Source organism: Camelus ferus, chromosome 3 (genome assembly GCF_009834535.1).
Source record: "Camelus ferus isolate YT-003-E chromosome 3, BCGSAC_Cfer_1.0, whole genome shotgun sequence".
Lineage (NCBI taxonomy): Eukaryota > Metazoa > Chordata > Mammalia > Artiodactyla > Camelidae > Camelus > Camelus ferus.
This window is the reverse complement of record NC_045698.1, coordinates 60,027,534-60,048,668: the sequence shown is the minus strand read 5'-3', so window position 1 is coordinate 60,048,668 and position 21,135 is coordinate 60,027,534. Positions and strand designations below refer to the sequence as shown.

General features: G+C 36.7%; 1 long non-coding RNA gene across 1 annotated transcript; it reads left to right on the top strand.

Annotated features, from left to right (window-relative positions):
* The first annotated feature begins 672 nt into the window (after positions 1–672).
* Positions 673–20,200, top strand: LOC116662233. The gene is made up of 3 exons (XR_004318252.1): positions 673–1,020; positions 16,071–16,077; positions 20,191–20,200. It is a non-coding gene; the product is annotated as an uncharacterized LOC116662233 (long non-coding RNA).
* Positions 20,201–21,135: the final 935 nt, after the last annotated feature.

Here is a 21,135-nt window from a genome sequence, read left to right as displayed (position 1 = left end):
TATCATACTATTTTGATTACTGTAGCTTTGTAGTATAGTCTGAAGTCATGGAGCGTGATTCCTCCAGCTCTGTTCTTAAGATGGTAAACATGGCTCTTTGGGGGTCTTTTGTGTTTCCATAAAAATTAAAAAAAATTTTTTGTTCCAGTTCTGTGAAAATGTCATTAATAATTGGGATTAGGGATTGAAATTTGAATTTCAATTGAAAAAATTAGGGATTGCATTGAAATTTGTAGATTGTCTTAGGTAGTACAATCATTTTTAATAATATTAATTGTTCCAATACAAGAATAGGGTATATCTTTCCATCTCTTTGTGTCATCTTCTATTTCCTTCATCAGCATCTTATGGTTTTTGGAGTACAAGTCTTTTGCCTCCTTAAGTAGGTTTATTCCTAAGTATCTTATTCTTTTTCATGCAATGGTAAATAGAATTGTTTCCTTAATTTCTTTTTCTGGTATTTTATTGTTAATGTTATAGAAATGCAACAGATTTTTGTGTATTAACTTTGTATCCTGAAACTTTACCAAATTCATTGATGGGCTCTGATAGTTTTCTGGTAGCATCATTAGGATTTTCTATGTAAAGTACCATGTCATCTGTGAACAGTGACAGTTTTACTTCTTTTCCAATTTGGATTCATTTATTTCTTTTTCTTCTCTGATTGCTGTTGCTAGGACTTCCAAAACTGTGTTGAATAAAAGTGGCAAATGTAGGCATCTTTGTTTTATTCCTGATCTTGGAGAAAATATTTTCAGCTTTTCACTCTTGAGTATGATGATAGCTGTGGGTTTATCACAAATGACTTATACTATGTTGAGGTATGTTCCCTCTATGCCCACTTTCTGGAGAGTTTTTACCATAAATGGATGTTGAATTTTATCAAAAGCTTTTCTGCATCTATTGAGATGATCATATGGTTTTTATTCTTCAGTTTGTTAATGTTGTGTATCATATTGATTGATTTGCAGATACTGAAAAATCGTCACATCCCTGGGATAAACTCCACTTGATCATGATGTATTAAAAGAATCCTACCTGCACAATTATTGTTTTTAATGTCATATTTTACATGTAATAGTTTTGTGTATTCCTTAACAGCTTATTGTGGATGCAGATGTTTTTCTACATTTGTCTTTTAATCCTACTACTAGTTTGTGTGTGGATGATTTCCTGTCTTTACTGTATGTTTGCCTTTACCAATGAGCTTTTCCATTTTGTAATTTTCTCATTTCTAGATGTGACCTTTTCTTCTCTGCCTAGAGAAGTTCCTTTAGCATTTGTTTTAAAGCTGGTTTGGTGGTGCTGAATTCTTTTAGCTTTTGCTTGTCTGTAAAGCTTTTTATTTCTCCATCAAATCTAAATGAGAGCCTTGCTGGGTAGAGTATTCTTAGTGTAGGTATTTCCCTTTTTTCACTTTAAATATATTATGCCGCTCCCTTCTGGCTTATGGAGTTTCTGCTGAAAAATCAGCTGATAGTCTTATGGAGTTCCCTTGTTGTTGTCTACTGCTTTTCCCTCATTGCTTTTAATATTCTTTCTTTATCTTTAAGTTTTGTTATTTTAATCACAGTATACCTTGGTGTATTCCTCTTAGCGTTAATCTTGTATGGGACTGTGTACTTTCTGGACTTGTGTGACTATTTCCTTTCCAGGGTTATGAAAGTTTTCAACTGTTATCTCTTCAGATTCAGGCCCTTTCTCTCTCTTTTCTCCTTCTGCGGCCCCTACAACTTGAATATTAGTGCACTTGATGTTGTTCCAGAAGTCTCTTAAACTGTCCTCATTTCATTTTTATTTACTGTTTTTCTTTTCAGCGATAGTGATTTCCACTACTTTGTCTTCCGGCTCACTGACCCATTCTTCTGCCTCATTTAGTCTATTGTTGATTTCTTCTAATGTATTTTTTATTTCACTTATTGTATTCTTCAACTCTGTTCTATTGTTCTTTTATTTTCTCTTTGTTAAAAACTTCTAACTTCTCACTCTGTGCATTCATTCTCTTCCCAAGTTCTTTAATCATCTTTATGATCATTACTCTGAATTCTTTGTCTATCTCCATGTCACTTAGTTCTTCTGGGATTTTATCTTGTTCCTTTGTCTGGAACATATTCATCTGCTGCCTCATTTTGTCTAAATTTATACTTGTATTTTTATGTATGTAGTATGTTTGTTACGTTTCTTGAACTTGGAGAAATGATCCTTTGTAGGAGATGTCTTATATGTCCCAGCAGTGCGCTCTTCTCTCATCACCCAAGGGCCTAGTGGCAGCTGATCTTGGGGTGGGGCCTGGCCTGTGTTTGTGGACTCATTCTGCAGGCTGCAGGATCTTAGCATTCTTGCTTCTGGTGTCTGCCCCTGGTGGACGTGACTAGTCTAGAGGCTTGTGTAGACTACCTGGTGGGTGGGGCAGGTACCTGCCCACTGGTAGGTGGAGCTGAATCTTGGCCTTCTGGTATGCAGCACTGTGTATAGGGGCGTGTAGAGGTGGCTGTGGGCTCAGGAAGTCTTTAGGCAGCCTGTCTCTGATGGGTGGGTATGTATCCCCACCCAGTTAGTTGTTTGGCCTGAGGCATCCCCCAACACTGGATCCTACAGTCTATTGGGTGGGGCCAGGTCTTGGTGTTAATGACCCAAGTAAGATGTCACCCTCCAGGAGAGTCTATGCAGATGAATACTCCCAGATATACCCACCACTGTGTCTGTGTTCCCAGGGTGATCCACAGTCAACCCCACCTCTCTGGGAGGCCCTGTAAGACCAGCAGGTAGGTATGGCCCAGGATCCTATGAAATTTCTGCTTTTGCCCTTAGTCTCAGTGAGTGTGAGATTTTGTGTGTACCTCTGTTCCACAAATCCTGTGAGGCTCCTGCAGTTAAGTCCTGCTGGCCTTCAGAACCAAATACTCTGGAGGCTCCACTTGCTGGTGTTGGACCCCGGGCTGGAGAACTCTCACTCCTGTGGGAGAACCTGTGCAATATAATTATTCTCCAGTTTGTGGGTCACCCACCTGGATGATAACAGGATTTGATTATATTGCAAGTGCACCCCTACTACTGTCTCATTGTGGGTCTTTCCTTACGTCTTTAGTGATGGAAGATCTTTTCTGGTAGGTTCCAGTCTTTTTTATTGATGGTTGTGCTGCAATTAGTTGTGATTTTGGTGTCTTCATGAGGGGAGGTGAGCTCCAGCTCCTTGTACTCCACCATCTTGACCTCCTCGCTGGGAACTGTAAATGATTTTCTAAAAATGAAACATGATATGCCAAAAGATGGAGAGAGATGAAGCTTGATATTTGAGCAGAGTCCATTCATGTGCAGTTTTAAGGGCCATGCTGAGAAATCTAAGCTTGAAGACAGTAGGTACTTGATATAGTAAAACTTAGTTAGAAAGTTAAATCCAGAGAAGTAGCAGGTGACAGATCAAAATGATGGGATCTGGTAGCATTTATCATCTTTTAACATTTATACAATTTATTTATTTATTATATTTATTTTTATTCTCTATCTCCTCTCACTGGAAATTAAACTCAAGAAACACAAGGATTTTCATCTTTATTTCCCAGCATTAAGAGCAGTGCCTGATACATGATAGATATTCAATTAATATTTGCCAAATAAATTGAAATTTTTACTGTCTAGGTAAAAGAAAATGAGAGTCATATTTTTGAAGCTAAAAAAATAGATTTCAAAGTGTACAAATGGCAAAATTTATGACTGATTAGATAATAGTGAAGAAATCAGAGATTTTTAGCAAATACTAAGTGTCCAAATTGAATATTATATCAGTTCCTGCAAAGGCTTTGTAAGAAGAGAAAAGTCTGATGTGAGGAGGAAGGTGATCAGAGCATATAGGGATTTAGTTGTTGGCTCGTTGTTCTCTAGGGGACATACAGGTAAGGAACTTACAGATGTCCAGGAAGTACTTAATATCTAATTCTAAATATTTTTACTGTTATATTTAACAAATTTGTGAATATATTTAAATCTAACATCTGAGTACATCTAGTATTTCCAACAAGGTAGTAGCAATTGCTGAATGTCTAGTATCGTGTATCTTTTTTCCTTGTTTTTCCTACCTCTTTCCACTCCTCTGACCTCTGTGCTCCAATCATTCTACTCATGTCTTTAAAATATATATTTATTATATATTCATTATTAATATATATTACTCTGAGTAATATACTCTAAGTATAACTAATTATTGCTACATCAATTGTAAAGACTGCATTACATCTAGTAGTAAATCAAAAATGATAAAATTCAAGGTTTTTAGACAATTGGCTGTGTTTTCTGAACGTATTCTGGCATAAATTTTAGATGTTTTTGAAAATATTTTGCATTTTAAAGAATTTGGAAATGTATTTTGCACAGAAATACAGAATTATTCATCCAGAGTGAGTATTTTTGATTAGGCTCTGATACATTCTAATGAATCAATTGCGTGGCCATAGATGAACCAACTGTTTCTGGATCTAGGTGTTTCTGCCATAATATACACTGTATGCTGTAAGAGAATAGTTCATGTCTGTGTGGGAATTTTAAATGCATGATCCTTTTTGACCCTTCTAATCCCCCTGTAAAACTGGAGCTTCGGAGATTATCATTTCTACTATCAATGAGAAATTTAGGCTCAGACTGGTGGTAGCAGATTGACCCAGCAAACAATGGAAAAGCAGTTCTCAAAACAAGGGTCAGCTCAATACTAGTCTATTTTTCCCTCTACACTATCTCTTCATCCATCTCCTAACCCAGAAGCATTGCACAGGTGGCTGCTAGGAATGAGCTGCAAGAGAGAGAATGTCTGGACAAAGTTAGCATTGATTGCAGATGTTAACAAGCAATCACTAGACATATAAAATGCAAGAATACCTAAAGTTGCATAAGATTAAATTTATGCTGCTGTATTGCAAAATACTTCCCAGAATGACTCTCATATCCTATACAGGAGTTATTTCAAAACGTTCCTAGCTTCCTAGGCATCTACCCCATCATCAGCCAAAATTCATAGATCAAATAGAATCCATAATGCACCCCCACCCCACTGCCAGTTTATCTGTACCCATATGCTTCATTCCTTCCCCAAGGTCTCACAGAAAATGTTACTTCTCTTCCATCCAGTGCTAATAACATCTTTTGTGCCCTGGCTCCCACCAACTTACACCTACTTAGCGACCCTACTCTATTAATTATACTCTCTTAAGTCTATCAAGTATTGAAGCAAATAAATGAGTAAATAAATATTCATAGATGAAACTAAAATGCTGCTCTGTAAATCTTTTTTGCCTTATAAGCTTCTGAATTTCTTTTATGCTCTAGTCCTGTCTATAAAAAGGAGTCTGTCTGTCCTTTACTTCCTAACCTCTCTGTTTTCCAGGCCACTGGCTGCACTATTCTTTTTCAGTGTGGTTGACCAATAACCACCTAATTGCCAAGTCTGATAAAATGTATTTATTTTCAATGCTTTTTTTTCTGTCTTCATCTTACCTGATTTTAATGTCACTTTTGACAGTCTAAGTGTATTCCCTTTAAAACTAATTTCTCACATTGTTTCCCTGAACGTTTTCTTATCCTTTTAATAATTCTTGTTTAGGCTGTTTTTCTTTTTCTGGTTATTCTTGATTTGTTGGGTTCCATCCTCGGCTCTCTTCTTACGATCTCATCTTATGACTTCACTTCCATCTGTATATTGATGACTTCCAAGTTCCTTCTCTCATCCTGCATCACTCTGCTCAGCATCACACACATCTGTCTCACTTTCTCCTGAATACATCCACTTCTGTGTGACACTGGCATCTCAAGTTCAGTATGCTTCAAATTAACTTGATGATTCTCCCCAAGCACCCACTTCCTGTAAACTTCTCCTTGTCCTGTATTTTAATCTCATTGCATGGCACCTTCATCCATTGAGTCTTCCAGCCCATATGCTAAGAATCATTCTTAGCTCTACCAGCATTTTTATCCCATCCTAAACCTGTAAGTCTCTTAATTCTTTCCATACTACTTCTTAAATATCTCAAATCCACTGAAGTTTCTCCAACTCCAAAGCCACTGCCTTATTTTAGATCTGCGTTATTTCCCGATTGGATTATTTCAGTGGTTCTTCCAACCCATTCTCCATACTACAGTTAATAACCTTTCTAAAACTTCTATCTTTAATGCCATGTTCCTATAAACAAACTTTAGTGATTTTGTTCCCTTCAAATTACAGTCCATGTTTTAAAAACTGAGCTCCCGTGACCTTAGAAGACTTAGTTGCTGACACAGTTCTCCAGCCATCGGTCTGTTGCTTCTTCATTTGGTCAGTTCTTGTACGTCCTCAAAGTCTTAGCTGAGACATCACTTCTTACAGGTAGTTTTTCCTCATTCCCCAGTCTTAGGTTAAGGGCCTTTCCTCTGTGCTCCCACACCTTTCCAGGTTTACACTTAACAGGGTATTTATCATATATTGTAATCACCTCTTTGTTTTTCTTTACTGTTAGCTCCTTTATTACAAAAAGCATGTATTTTGCTTGGTGAACCCAGAATGTGCCATGTAATAAAAACTTGTGAGATACTTGAATATAATGTATATTTAGTGGGGGCATGCTTCCTGACAGTCACTGTTCCAGGCATTGAGCATACAACTATGAAAAATACAGACAAAGTCCCTGTCCTCTGAGAGTTTATATTCAGTAGGGAGAATAAATAAATAAACTTGCATTCTAAATGGTTTAAAAGGTAGAGCCATTTAAAATCTCTAATCAGTTGTTTTTTGTAACAATCAGACAGACAGCTATTCTTCAAATTGTAGATTTTATTTGTAGTACCAAAACTTCCAGATGAAGTGTAAAAGTTATGCTAAACTAGAAGTTTTATCTGTAAAGCTCATACCAAACTTCAAAAATGTCTCCAAATGTGTATGATTTAATGTAAGTATGATGATCATCTGATAAAACTCATAGAAAATACTGTAAACAATTCCAATTACATTGGCTTAAAACATTTTAAATCAAACTTTGCATATAAAATTTATTTTAGAAATCTAAAACCATAAAGTATGCAAAGAAAATGGGCTATGAATGGATGAGAGTCTAAAAAAGTGTCTAATTTCTAATTCCAGCTGCAAGGAAAAGAATGTCAACTATGTTAGACTGTGGCTGTGTCTGCATCCACAAACTGATTTTAAAAATGATTGAATTCATTTAAATGGCCAGTTATTCTGACAAAACCAACAACCAAAAGTGGCCAAATCTAGTCAATACCTGGTTGTTTGCATTCAGCTTACTTGCCCCCTCAATTTGGTTCTTATGTGTAGATAGTCTGTGTATCAAGAATTCAGGGTGGGCCACTAATGTCATTTTGTGAAAACAACGTGTTACCAAGTAATAGTGTTTTCTGGCCGTTTGCTTTTGACCACCCACGTGTCTGAGAATGCGGTCCACTGGTCTCAGTACCTTTAGGGCCTCACTTTTTTTTTTTTTCTCATCTTCTGAAGGTGTGGGAAGAAATAGTTTGGAAAGTAGTCAGCCTGGTGGTTGTGGAGACATAGTTACCATAGAAGCTTGTTATCAATCCCAGGATCAACCAGCAGGGGCTGCTACCTAAGAACCCAGCGATTTGTGCTTTCCTTTGATTAACCTGACTGGTCTGTTGGATGGAAATGTTTATTCAAAAGCATAGACCTGCATAAAAAATTTTTTTGAGTGAAGTGACTCTGCTTTTGAATTGCATTTGTTTCTGTAACAATTCCCCAGCTTTAGTTTCTGTCAAATAAAAGACCAACTAGTATTTTTCTAAATACAAACACCAACAAATATGCTTACTGCAATTACTGTAGCTGCCTTTTTACTATTGTTAAGAGGTATTGAAAGGCTTAATTGCTTGTATTGCTTGTAATGCTGATTAAAAGTAAGAAAAAGGCACACTTACAATTCATTGAGGACTGTGAGAAAAACAATGTAAAGCTAAAAATGTAGTCTGATGGTCTCCCTGATCCTTAGCCAGGGTTATTACAATATTAATGTGTAAAATTACTAAAGTTATATTGAAGATACTATGTGCTACTATTTTTGTTCATTTTTAACGATGCCTGTTCCCTACACCTAATCAGTACATCTTATTGCTCTCCTGTGTCCAAAAGTAGAAATTTATGCTTGGAGCTGAATGCATATTTGATCCTGTCCCACCGAGCAAGTCAAAAGTGTTTTTGGTAGAACAGGTACTGAAATAGATGTGGTATTATTATTATAAATTTAAATTGCCCTGACTAATCATTCTGTGTGGTTTAGAGATAGAAATAATAGAGATGGCAAAACTAGAAGAGGAGGTGCTAATTTCCTTGCTCATAATGAGACTTTTACATAGGGAAGAAATGACTGGAAAAATAATCATTTATTATTCTTTAGGACACCTGAGTCAGCAAAATCACCTGCACATGGTTGAGAGAGGGGTCCCTCATAGTACAGATTTTGTGTTTGATTTTACAGAGAACTCAAAAGCCAGTAGCTGTGGATGGCATTTATATTTAGTAAGAGTGCAATATACTCATTTGAAGTTGGGAGATGGGTATTTATTGAAACAGCTGGCAAATCAGCAGGAAAATGCTGATTTTGAAAAAACTATTCTTCTTCTGTGGAATCAGACCTACTGTATTTAGCAACACTATTATAATTGAACACAAAAACTGCATTAAAATACCATTAAGAAGGAGACATAAATCCAGAAAAATACGAGAATTCTAAGTTAAAAGCTGTCACAGCATTCCTGAGTCAGCTCTTTTAAGCATAAATGCACAAGTGCACAAATGATCTTTCAAGTATGACATGAGATAAACCTACCGGACTTTATTTCCCTGTCACTTATAGCCACTGTCAAATATAACCTGTATATTTTTCCAGACTGACCTACCTAGCTAGCTCCTCTATACTCAGGAGCACGATCCCATCCTCTCATGGAATTAAAATGCTGGGAAATTGGATGAAATTTTAATTGCAACATGACACTAATACAGCCTAACCTTTTCCTGAAAATAATCTATGTATTAGTAAAGGACATTCTGTAATTCCTACCAACCCTTGTACCACCACTTAGAAACACAGACTGTACTTTTGTACAGGCATAAGAAAACCAAAGGATCACTAGGTCATTATTTTTTTCAAATGAGAATACTGAGAGCTGCTTAATTTATGTGACTTACTAAAGGTCGCAAAGTTGGTTTGTGGCTAAAACCAAATCTTATGACTTTCAATCCAGTGTCCTTTCGACCATATTCTTTGCCCTGTCTAGTTGTCACTGATGGTTGTTGCTATGTAGAAAATAAAAATAGACTTTGTCCCAGCCCTGGCCCTTAAAGGCAACTGGGAGGGCAGGAGTGGGTATGAACAGTAGGACGTTTTGTGAAGCACTTAACTGTTACTATTTTCTCCTCCTGCATTTAATAATGACAACAGTCAAGTAAGGCTCGTCTGCCTCCTCACACAGGCCAGTGAAGTCCCGTGGCATGCCACTGAGCAGTTTCCAGGGCAACAGGCCATTTCTGTGCCTTCTGCTACCCTGGAAAAATCAGAGAAATACAGGCCATGCAGAAGGGCAAGATGCAGATCCCTGAGAGCTCTCCTGGTATAGCTCAGCTCTGGACCAGGGCCATCTTGAAGTCAGAAGTCCATCCCACCATTCCTCAGAAATGGCCTAATGGTTTTTCTGATTAAAAAAAAAAAAAAAAGCAGTCAGAAACTCTTTGGAGATTCACTTTGAGTCTCACTTTTATTTATACAGCCTAAGTTAAAGCTCATGTGACTTGTACAAAGTGTACCTGGATCTAACTTTTGATAACTTTCTGTAGAATCTCAACTGCTTAGGGCAGAGTTGGCTTCCCAGGATGCATCACTGCAAGTCCATGTGTCTTGGGAATGCCAGTCTGAACTTAGATCTTAATTTCTGTGAGGACACAAGAGAATGTACAGGTGGTACCAGTAGGTTCCAAGAGACTACATTTTTGTGCCCAACTTATTTCTCAGAAGAGCAATCCTGCCACCTCTCATGCCCTCAAGATTAGAGGCGGATTTACGTAGAACATAAGTTCCCAGCTTCACAAAATCCAACCGTTGTTTCACCTTTAGAGAGGATAGAATTCATTGGTTAAGATTCCTATCATGACCCTGGGAAGTTTAGTAGGTAAGAAAAAAAATTTGAGAACTTACTCCTGAGTTGAGAACCCAGTGGTTGTTTTTATGGTTGAAATTCTAAACCGAACTTAAACTTTTGAATATTCAAGTTCATACCTTCTTGGCAAAGCATGACCTCCCTTTCTTCACAGAGAAAAATTGTAAAAACTTCAAAAGTTACTTTTTAAATCATTTTCATTGCAAATGAATTAGAAACATAAGGATGAAATATCTCTGAAATTGAACATAGTTGCTAATACTAGAAGGAAAAAGATTAAAACAGTTACTTTCAGACTTCATCAAACCATAAATAGCCAATATTCTTTAGGAAAATTTGGGAGGTGGGGTGCATAAATACTGTATGGTTCCTTATTTTTTTGATATTAATAGAATTGAGGAAAAATTTATCTTGAGTATTTGTAGTGACATCCTCAAATCTGACTTACTCTATTGCCAAAGGGGTGTTTTGATTTCCTTTCCTGCTTTTCTGCTTTATGCTAACATAATTTTATTCTTCTAACTATATGTATTATCAAGAGAACCATTAATAAATCCTTGTAGGAAATGTGCCTTCAGTCTTACTGAATTCTCAGGATGAGTCTGTTTTTTAACACAGATTGGCTATAACCTATGTTGGATCAAGTTTGGTTAGAAGTCTAAACAATCCTGAATCATTACTACGTTACTTTTAATAGTCCCATATCAATGATACTGAACATTTCCACACTTTGACTTTAGGCACATTGATTTACATGACAGGCTCAATATAATCTTTCAATCTATCTTTTAGTAATTTTTGGCCACCTCCATTTAATAGCATTTATTTTGTCATTTCATTTTTCTCCTACCAGTTTCTTTATGGATTTTTTTTAAAGGAACAGTTTTAGCACACTCATGGCATTGAATGTAATGTTACTTTTATTAATTTTGTTGAGGAACAATCAACATTTATTGAGTGCTTACTCTAAACACAAATAACACAAATGCTTTATATCTGTTGAGCTCTTGTACGTGGGGACTTTTCACACAGAATTCTAAACCCAGTAATACATTCTGTCCAAAGGCAAATGTTCTATACCTTTCTTACCTTCTCGCATTCCCTAACCCCCATGCTGCCACTTGGTCATGCTCCACAACACTTCTTGCAAATCTTTTGATTAACTATGTATTGCAGTTATATACAACCTAGGAGGCCAGGGAGAGACTCTTGTATGAGAAACAGGGCTATACTTCACCTGCTTGTAAGTTCAGAACTTGTTACAAGTAAGGACACCCAGGACATCTTTATTGATCCGTATGCCAACCTGTTCTGCTCCCCTTGTATATGAGAGGATCGTGAGACTAATTCTTTAAACTGTCTCCTAAGATCTATGTGAGAAAGATGTAAAACTCGAAGGTTGAAGAGAGATTTGTATACACTGTACATACGTGTGTGTGATGATTTACTTGCATGAAATGATCTACTAAGTATCTTTGCGATGGGGGTGTGAGGAAGCCTGATTTCTATGCTTTGGGCTAAAATGAATATGGAAAAGGAGGTTAAGCGTGAAAGTGTTGATGCTAAAACTTTACCGTACCTCACTGATGCCATTTCAGTCTTCACTGGCCCACGGCATATCTGGATTGCCCAACAGCCAGACAAAACGCATGAATAGGGCAATAAGAAAATAAATATACAAATAAACTAACAAATGAATACATACATACATACATACATACATACATACATACATACATTTTGGATTTTAAACAATGATATTGAAAAAAGTAGCATTCATGTTGTGCCAGGGACTAACCATTCTCCTGATTGCACCCAAGCTGGTTTCTTCACTGCTTTCTGGGTGGGGAGGGAGCCAGCCCTCGGTCCTAACTTCCAGTGTCACCAGTGTCAGTTCAGCTCTTTCAGGAAATATTGTCTGACAAGCTGTAGTAAATCTGTGGAGATCGAAGGGGTGGGAAGTGGAAGAGGGCAGATCTGCATCCTGGCACAGTGCTCATCTGACATTCATGAAAGAAGAATGGGAAGAACGGAGAACTGAGTAGGAAACGGTTCAGATTTGTTGCAGTTCTGAGAAGCTTTCAGCCAGGCAATGAGGAGTCCCCTAACAAAGGCAGCTCACTAGAGCCCAGCATTGAGTATGAACAACCAGGCTCAAGTACCCCAAAAGCTTAGTCCTGGGTAGGGGGAGGCATGGACTCAGCATTAACAGCACCATGATCGAGGGGCGCTGCAGCTGACCGCCAGGTGCACCTGAAGCCTGTTCTCTTGGGGAGAACTTAGTGGCAGACGTTCAAGCCCACCCACATATCCTTGAATATCGATAACTTGTGAAATCTTTTTGTTGGGGCCTAAAGTTCACTGAAGTGTCTTAACATGAACCTCCCACTGGCACACTTGTCGCTTTGGTGTCAGTCAGCTCACACAGTCGTTCAACTATATTCATCTCCCTTCTCTGTGCCAGGGCCTTTGAGGTCAGTCCTTCCAAGCTTACTTTGCTCTTCTAACTCTTAAAAATTGTTCTCATCTCGACTCTTTCTCTAAGTCTCTTTTAAGAAAACAGAATTAACAACAATAATAAAATGTTCCTTTGTAACATCCTCCCCACAATAATGCTATTCAAGAATTTCAACTTCTTATACTATATATCTTTTTGAGGAATCATCTCTTACTGCCTTTTCTCTTGTGTTAGTGTGGCAATTAAGAACTATATAACTTTTGTTTTGGGAGAGGACACTAGGACCTCTGGAAAAACTGGAGTTAATTCCATGTATAATAATAACTTTGGGAAGGAATTTTCAACTTTCTTTTTGTTTCCCCTATGTTATTAATTAAGGTAATTAATGGTACTTGCCACAATAAACAAACTCTGAAATCTTTGTATCTTAATAAAAATTATCCATCACAGTTTTGCAAAGGGTTCTTTTTCATTTGGCAACTCAAGGATCCAGGTTTCTTCCATTTTTTCATGTCCTCTTATCATCGCATGACTCAGAAATTGACTGTAGCAAACAACAAGAGTAGGAGACACACTGGTTCTTAAATGCTCTGAATGAGAAGTGACATCTCACTTCTCCTCACATACAGATCTACCAGAACTCACTTCTGTGTCCCAGCCCAGCTGCAGAGGATGCTGGGAAACATGAAGGAGCAGTGACCTTTGTTGAGCACTGTTTGTTTTTGCACACCATGCCAACTTTGCTCTAGCCTCACTCCAGGCTGGGCTGGGGTGACTACCTGTCCTTTTTTTTTTTTTTTTTTTTTTCTGTTTCATAGCCCCTGAAACATCTCCATATGCATATATTTTCTCCCTTACCAGGAAAGAAAGGACAAATGTTCAAAGAAAGAATGAGATATTTCTAGAGATACCTTTAGTTTAAACTATTCATCTAAACTTCACATTTCTTGATGCCAGTATTATTATTTATGTTTTCAAAGTTTTGGGTATTTCTTCTTTTTTCCAGATGTCTTATTTGCAGGACATTATTTGAGGGACTAGAATCAAGAGGAACAGTAGAATAAGGGTAGAAAAAAATGAAATAGTTATCTTTAAAACATATTAAACCGCACCTAAAGACATGTAAACAAATAAGTAAATTATCAAAAAGTGAATGATTACATTCTATTGTAAAAGTTAAACATAATGTGATAATTTTAGTCTTGGTCGTTAGAACAGATTTTTTAAAGTTTGCTTATTTCTTGCAGATGAAAAATCCATTTTTACTGATTGTATTAGTTTCCTATTGCTGCTTTACAAATTACCACAAATCTAGTGGCTTAAAACAACACAAATTTATTCTCTTACAGTTCTAGAGGTAAGAAGTCTGAAATGCGTCTTATGGGGTTAAAATTAAGGTATTGACAGGGCTAGTTTCTTCTAGAGGATCCAGGAAAAAAATTCCATTTCTTGCCTTTTCTACCTTCTAGAGATGACCAACGTTCTTTCACTCATGATCTCATCTCGCCAGTCTGTGCTTCTGCCTTTTCATCACTTCCTGTGTCTTTGACCTTCCTGCTTTTCTCCTATAAGGACTGTGGTGATATTATTGGGACCACCCAGTTAATCCAGGCTAATCTCTTTATTCTCAGCATTCTTAATTTAACCGTATCTGCGAAGTCCCTTTTACCACGTAAGGTAAATATTCATAGGTTCCAGGGGTTAAGGATGTGGACATTATTTGCAGGGGACATTGTTTAGTCTGTCATACTGAGCCATGTGCAATCTTCCTTGTATACTTTATATTCTTATCTATAGCCCATGCTTATCCACCAGCTGAATGAAGGTGGGAATATAATCTGTAGTCATGACACTATAGATTCATCTTCATGAAACTAAATGACAGATGCAGTAGCAAAATCTTCAACATGAGCCAACTATGAATTGGTTAATGAATGCACACTTAATAGGTGGCACTGATAACCTGGAAAGAGTTGAGCAAATTTGTATAGAAGTCAATGAACCTTTTGGGAACAGAGAGATCAAGACCTCCACCACTTCCCTCTTGGGACTGAAAGTTCTGTCTTCTTTGATAGATTGTGGCAGCTAGACCACAGAGGTCCACAGGTAGGATAGATTCCCCAGTCACACTATATACTAGGTGGTAACATACTAGGGGCAATAAAAATTTACCTCATAGAGAGAGATTAAATTTTTAATTTAAGTCACAAATACCTCCAGTCACAATAATAGATTGGATAATCTAGAGGTAAATAAGTTCTCTTAAAGTTACATAAACTCAGTAAGGTGAGACTATCTTAATAGACCTGTTTCTTTCCTGGTTATTAATCTGATCCTTCTAAACTTAGACCATGTTCTTCCTTGTAAGTGTCATACACCAGAGTCTGATATTTTCTATGACCTAATGGTTACCACTGTAGTGGTGTTGTTGTAGAACTACTCTTGAAATCTTTTAACCAATGTAATGGAATTATAATGGGCTTATAATGGGCTCCCCATAATTTCTTTTTACTATTGTAATGCTGTCATAATGGCATTGTAAGGGGTTCTCCATAAACATATACTGAAATCATTTTGCCACCATCTTGACAGTGAAATGAGTCCCCATAGAGTTTATCTGAAATTGTTTTGCTCTTCTAATGGCATTATTAATGCAGTCTTCGTAGACTTACAGGGAAATTGTTTGACCATCGTAATGTGGTCTTCATAGACTTACAATGAAATAGCTTACCAGTGTAATGTGGTTTCCATTAACTTGCACTAAAATCATTTTCCTGCCATAATGGCATTATAATAGGGTATCCATGAACTTGGACAACCAAAGTCTGGTTCTCTTGATGGCATCATAGCAGCATTGCTACTAAGACAATTAAAGTAATGTTGATGCTCTGTTGTGTCATAAGCAAACACTGTAAGTAATGCACATCTACTTTTCACACTTAAGTATCATGTGGTTTTTCCTTTAAAAGTAATGTCTTGACCACAATATACTTTATAAACCAACAACAATCACTTCTCAAATAACTAGATGAGAGAACCCTAGATTCTTAGGGCAGAAGATCTCATCTCATGCACCCTCTATATAAATTTGAATGATTTTTATTAATTTGACCATTGTTTTCCTTTTTTTAAGAAAAAAATATGACATATTATTTCCTGTTGGTCCTTCAAAAAACAAAAATCTTATTGCTTATTAGCCCTTTTTTATATTGTAATTTATGATTTTTTTATGAGGCTAGAATGAAGTATGTCTTTACTTTCTAGTCCTTAGTATGAGCATGCTGAAGTGTATGACTTATAACCTTGGTCTCTTGTATTTAAAAGAGACAACACAAACAAAGAACACTCACCGGTAAATGGATATGATATAAAGATAGATTAAAGGCATGTAATGAATAGAGTGGATTAAATATTTACTGGATGCACAGACCCAGTGTAGGTACATTATTCAGACATGCAGGCAGAGTAAAAGGTGTGATGTTGAGGGAGTTTTAGGTTTGCATTGGGTGCAATTAGGTTACCAGTAGTGCAACTTATGCAAACAGCTTTTTGGGACCCATCTTCTACAGAAAGCTTGTCAGCCCGGAAAATTTTAATCGATCCTTCTCTGAGTTAGCAATAGCATCATGAAAATGTTTTGATTTCAGGAAGCACATGTTATGCTTGTATTAGTATGGATTTGATGTCTGTTGTCATTAAAATCCTACTGTGCTCCTAGTCTCATTTCCTTTAGGCACACCCATGAGTTCTTATATCAGAAAGCAAGCCTATGTAATTAGGTATGAAATAGATGGGGACATCTGCACATGATTTAGATAGAACTTTAATTATCTTGTAGAAAATCACGTGGCTGTTTTATAAAAGCCACCAGCCATGTCTTTGTCTTGGTGTGAAGAGAAAATTGCCTTGAAGGAGTTCCTTTTTTGGCTCTAGAATGTCTCTCTAAGGTTGACTCTTCAATTAATAGTATAATGCGAGTATGATTATTGTCCCAGAAAAAGGGTATAGCATGATGACCTTTTTGGTAAGAATCATCTCTCTGATACTCACTTAATAGATACTGATCATCACTGAGGAGGGGGTGAAAAAATTGTTTATGGGGCCAAGGAACCTTTTGGGAGCAAGGGAAGCAAGACCTATACCATTTTCCTTTTGAGATTCAATCCTAGCCCATCTTCTTTGATGATTAAGATGAATAGACAACAGAGGGTCACAGGTAGAAGAGATGCCCCAGGAGTGCCTAAGTGGGTTTATACCACATGGGATGTCTGGAGTGGTAACTGAGTTCAGAGCCAAGACCTTTATGGTCATGGTCTGGTGGACAAAGGCAGTGGGGAGTTTGTCTCAAGCTTGTAAGTTATCCCAATGCTCTGTGTGCTTTCAGACAAAAATAATTCAAATAGTAGTAATATTGCTGTATTAAGGATTTTTCTTTGTGCCTTTCATGAATCATCTCAAAACAACTTTATGATACATATCTTACCCATGGGAAAGCAGGGAGGAGAAATGACTTGTCCAAGTTCTCACAGCTCTTAAGTGGTTGAGCCAGGGATTACCTTAGGCAGTTTGACTCTGGTGTCTACCTATTTTTGAACTGTAACATTTTGGGATCCCAAGCTTGGGACACGCTTGTCTCTAGCATACTGACACAGTCGGATCTTACTTTCAGGGCTGAGTTCCAAGATGGTAGGAATGATTTCAGAACCGGAATTTATGCTTAGAGTGGTATAAAGGAACACTTGGGAAATAAATTTCCAGCGCGTTGGACTCTGAGAAAGTATTGCCAGGACACTAGTGGTATCATCGCAACAGGTGAATTTAACATCCCAATGTGTGGATCTGCATGTGTTTGCAGCAGACTGAGGAACGTTCTTCCATTGAATTGATGAGATTTCTAGTTCTTTCCCCACACTATGAAGCAAAACTGATCCCCTTGGAATTAGAAATTCTCTAGAGTTCTTGAAATATTCAGGGAGTTGGAGGAGTCCCAAGAGAGATACTTGAGTTCCTGCTAATGGGAATGTGATGGCTCTAGAGATTAATTTGAATGCTAAAAATAGAAATGACCTCATTTATATCACAAGTTCATGAAACAGACCATTTTGCATATTCTGCAAAGACCTATGGATTAACATATACTAGCCAGATTTCATAAAATAAAAATGCAACCAGTGATTATCTCAGAATTACTTAATAAAAGCCACTGGCTTTTGCTTCCAAGATTGTGTTACAGATTTATGAATAAAATAGAAAAACAAATCACAATGGTCAGAGGATAATAACAAAATAACATTATGATAAAAGTTAAAAAGTAATATGGATATCATCTGACATTAAAAATGGCAAAATAAAACATTTACGGTTCTTAGCATTCTATCATTTCACTTTTGCAAAAGATTAATGTCAACACTAAGGATATTATTCATTCATCAACATTAACAAGAGGTCTTACAGGTCAGTGGAAAGAACACTCTGACCATCAGACAGGGTATAGTAAAACCTACCTCATAGGTTTGATGTGAAGATTAGATGAGATCATTCACCTATAGCATTTACCATAGCACTTGACACATGGTAAGTATCCAACCAATGGTGGCTCTTTCTTGGTGTTTATTGTTGTGTTATTGTTATTTGCCAGTAAGCCATGTGGCTTCAGACAAGTCATGTAATTTCTCTGGGTCGTAAGTGGGCTATCTTCAAGAGGGGAGAATCAAATTAGACAGTCTCTAAGCCCTTCTTAATATTGAAGTTGTTTTACTATACACTGGTGGAATTCTGATGGCAGTATTTTCTGCAAACTTCTTTAAGATAGCTCAAAATTATGCAGGCACAGGTAGTAAAACTCTTATAAAAATTTGATAAAAAAAACAACTGAGTTGTTTAGACAAGTTGTGTAAAATGCACTTGATGTGACCTGCTGGACAGCAGAGATGAGGACTCCAAGTGTAAGAATGATTATGGACTTTATAAAGAAATAAGCTGGTGGCTAAATAGCAAGAATTACTGCCAAACATTGGCTAATCATGGAATAAGTTACTCAGTAACCTCTCAAGACCTTGGAACTGCAACATTATCGGAAGAATTTGCTTCAAATAAAAATATATTTATGGTTGGTAATACCAGTTATATGATGCATTGTGGAACATCAGAACTCTTTCAGAGGAAGTCTTTTGAGATATTCTGATATGCAGAGGAAACAGTGTGTCAGTCAGTCAATATGATTTATGGAGATGATTTGAGCAAAGTGCTGTCCAGGTGCTGCAGAAGAACAGAAATTAAGCTTGGTAGCATCAGACATCCAGACAAACATTAAGCTGACTTCAGTGGAAATTGGAAACTAGAGCTAACTAACTATATGGCTTAAAGGGTAGAAAATGAGATACAGTAAAGTACAGGCATAGCTCTTGACCTTGAAAATTTCCAAAGCTTTCTAGCTTACAATTAATACTTTCCTATTTTGATATAACCTCAGGATTCTGACAGGTAGAGCAAGACTTTGAAAAAAAATTTTTTTTCTCTTTGGCGTGAGAAAAATAGGTGTTTGGCTTTTTGAAAAATTGAAACTTTAGACTTTGTTAATGAACTCTTAAAAAGTGACCCTAGACCTGTAGACAAGTTCTCTTCACGTAGAGGTACCTAAGAAAATTATGAGACATGGTGGGAAAAGATGGTAGCATTAGTGATGATAAGTCTCCCATCTTGGTCCCTAAAATCCCTGAAGTTACTCTGTGTCCTACAGTTTTTCTCTTCCTGGATTCTTTAAGCCATCTCTTTATCCTTTCTTCATGCTTAAGCTGTGACTCACAGTAAAAATATACTAACAATATATCACCTGCCCATTCTGTCTTTTCTCTCAATTCTCTGAATCGTTTGATCCTTTTCTTAATCAGCTCTTCTTATTCATCTTAACTATTACTACTCATCTCAAGATTTATGTTTTCTGAATACAAGAAACAACGATGAAAGAGTATGGAATATTTTAAGGAATGACTTTATAACCCTTCAATGGGTTATTACAACTCACATTTAAGTAGTGTATGCATTTCAGCTTCTGCGACATAAATAAATAGCTATTCATTTAATATGTCATTAAGTAGCCCCAATTTTTCAAACACTATACTTTGAAAAGTTTACCGTACCCTTCTGTTCAGTGAGAATATAAACCATTCATACTTAGAAGCTTTTTTCAGGATAAGTTCCCTAGACACAGACTTTTAATTGAGGTATAAATATATATACAATGATGGAGAAAAGTGTGCAAGACTGAGGTATACAGCTCAATTGATACCCTTGGTGTATATAAGTGTGTATACTTTGGAAGTAGTTAAATGGACACACACACACATACGTCTCTGCTATGAAGGAAGTGTCTCTATTTACCTTCATAGTCAATACCATTATCTACCCACCTCTCAGTCCTCTTCCTGCCAAGAAGTAACCACTGTTTTGACTTCCATCATCACTGATTGGTTTTGCCTGTTCTTGAAAATCACATAAATGGAATGATAGTTAGTTGTCTTTGTGTCTGGCTTCATTCACTCACCATTGTGTCTGTGGTAGCCACCCAAATTGTTATGTTAGCAGCAAATCAGCTTTTTCATGGCTGTGTAGTATTCTGTTGTATGAATGTAACAAAATATATTGATTCAGTGACTGTAAATGGACACTTGGGCTGTTTTGAGTTTTTGGACATTAAGAGTAAAGTTGGAATAAGCATTCTTGTTCCAATTTCTGTGTGACCACATTTTTATTATCTTAGGTTTATGTCTTGGAGTGGAATTTCTGGGTCATAGAGTGCTATATGTCTAGCTTCAGTAGATACTGACAGTCTTACAAAGTGGCTGAATCAATTTACATTCTCATCAGTGTATAGGAATGAGATGCTGCAAATCCTTCCCAATGCTCAGTATTATATTTTTAATTTTAGCTCTTCTGGTAGATGCATAGTGTTATATATTCTTACATGCATTTAATGTGAATTTCCATGATTTATGATGCAAAATTCAAAAATTCATAATTGAAATTTTGTGTTTCTGTGTAATAGGTTACCAGCTTCCATGGCAAACATGTGCAATCATTTACAAAGTAACACTAAAATACTACCATACTGAATTGGTTGGGAGTTAAAAACTGGGTTCTAATTTTAGGTCTGCCAACAACTGATAGAGTGATCTTGGACAATTTATTTTTCTTATCTGGCTCTTGGATTCCTCACCTATTAATTGAGGGTTTAATTGCATTGTTGGAAGGTTTTTATTATTTCTAACATATATGGTTTAATAAATATTTTATTCTCTGTCCTACTCTACATCTCTGGCTAGGGAAAGACCCTGACTCTGTACTCAGTGGAGAGAAAGACACATGGAGACAAAATAGACATTGTTTTCTAGGTCATTTTTTTTAAATCAGTTGTCAGATTCCTTTGGATTCATTTAGAGTTTTAATTCTTTTCCTCAGCAGAAGCTGAAAGTCTCTGATGGTCTGAATTACCACTTACCCTGGAAGAATTTTTTTCCTGCAAGATTCCCAAAGAAATT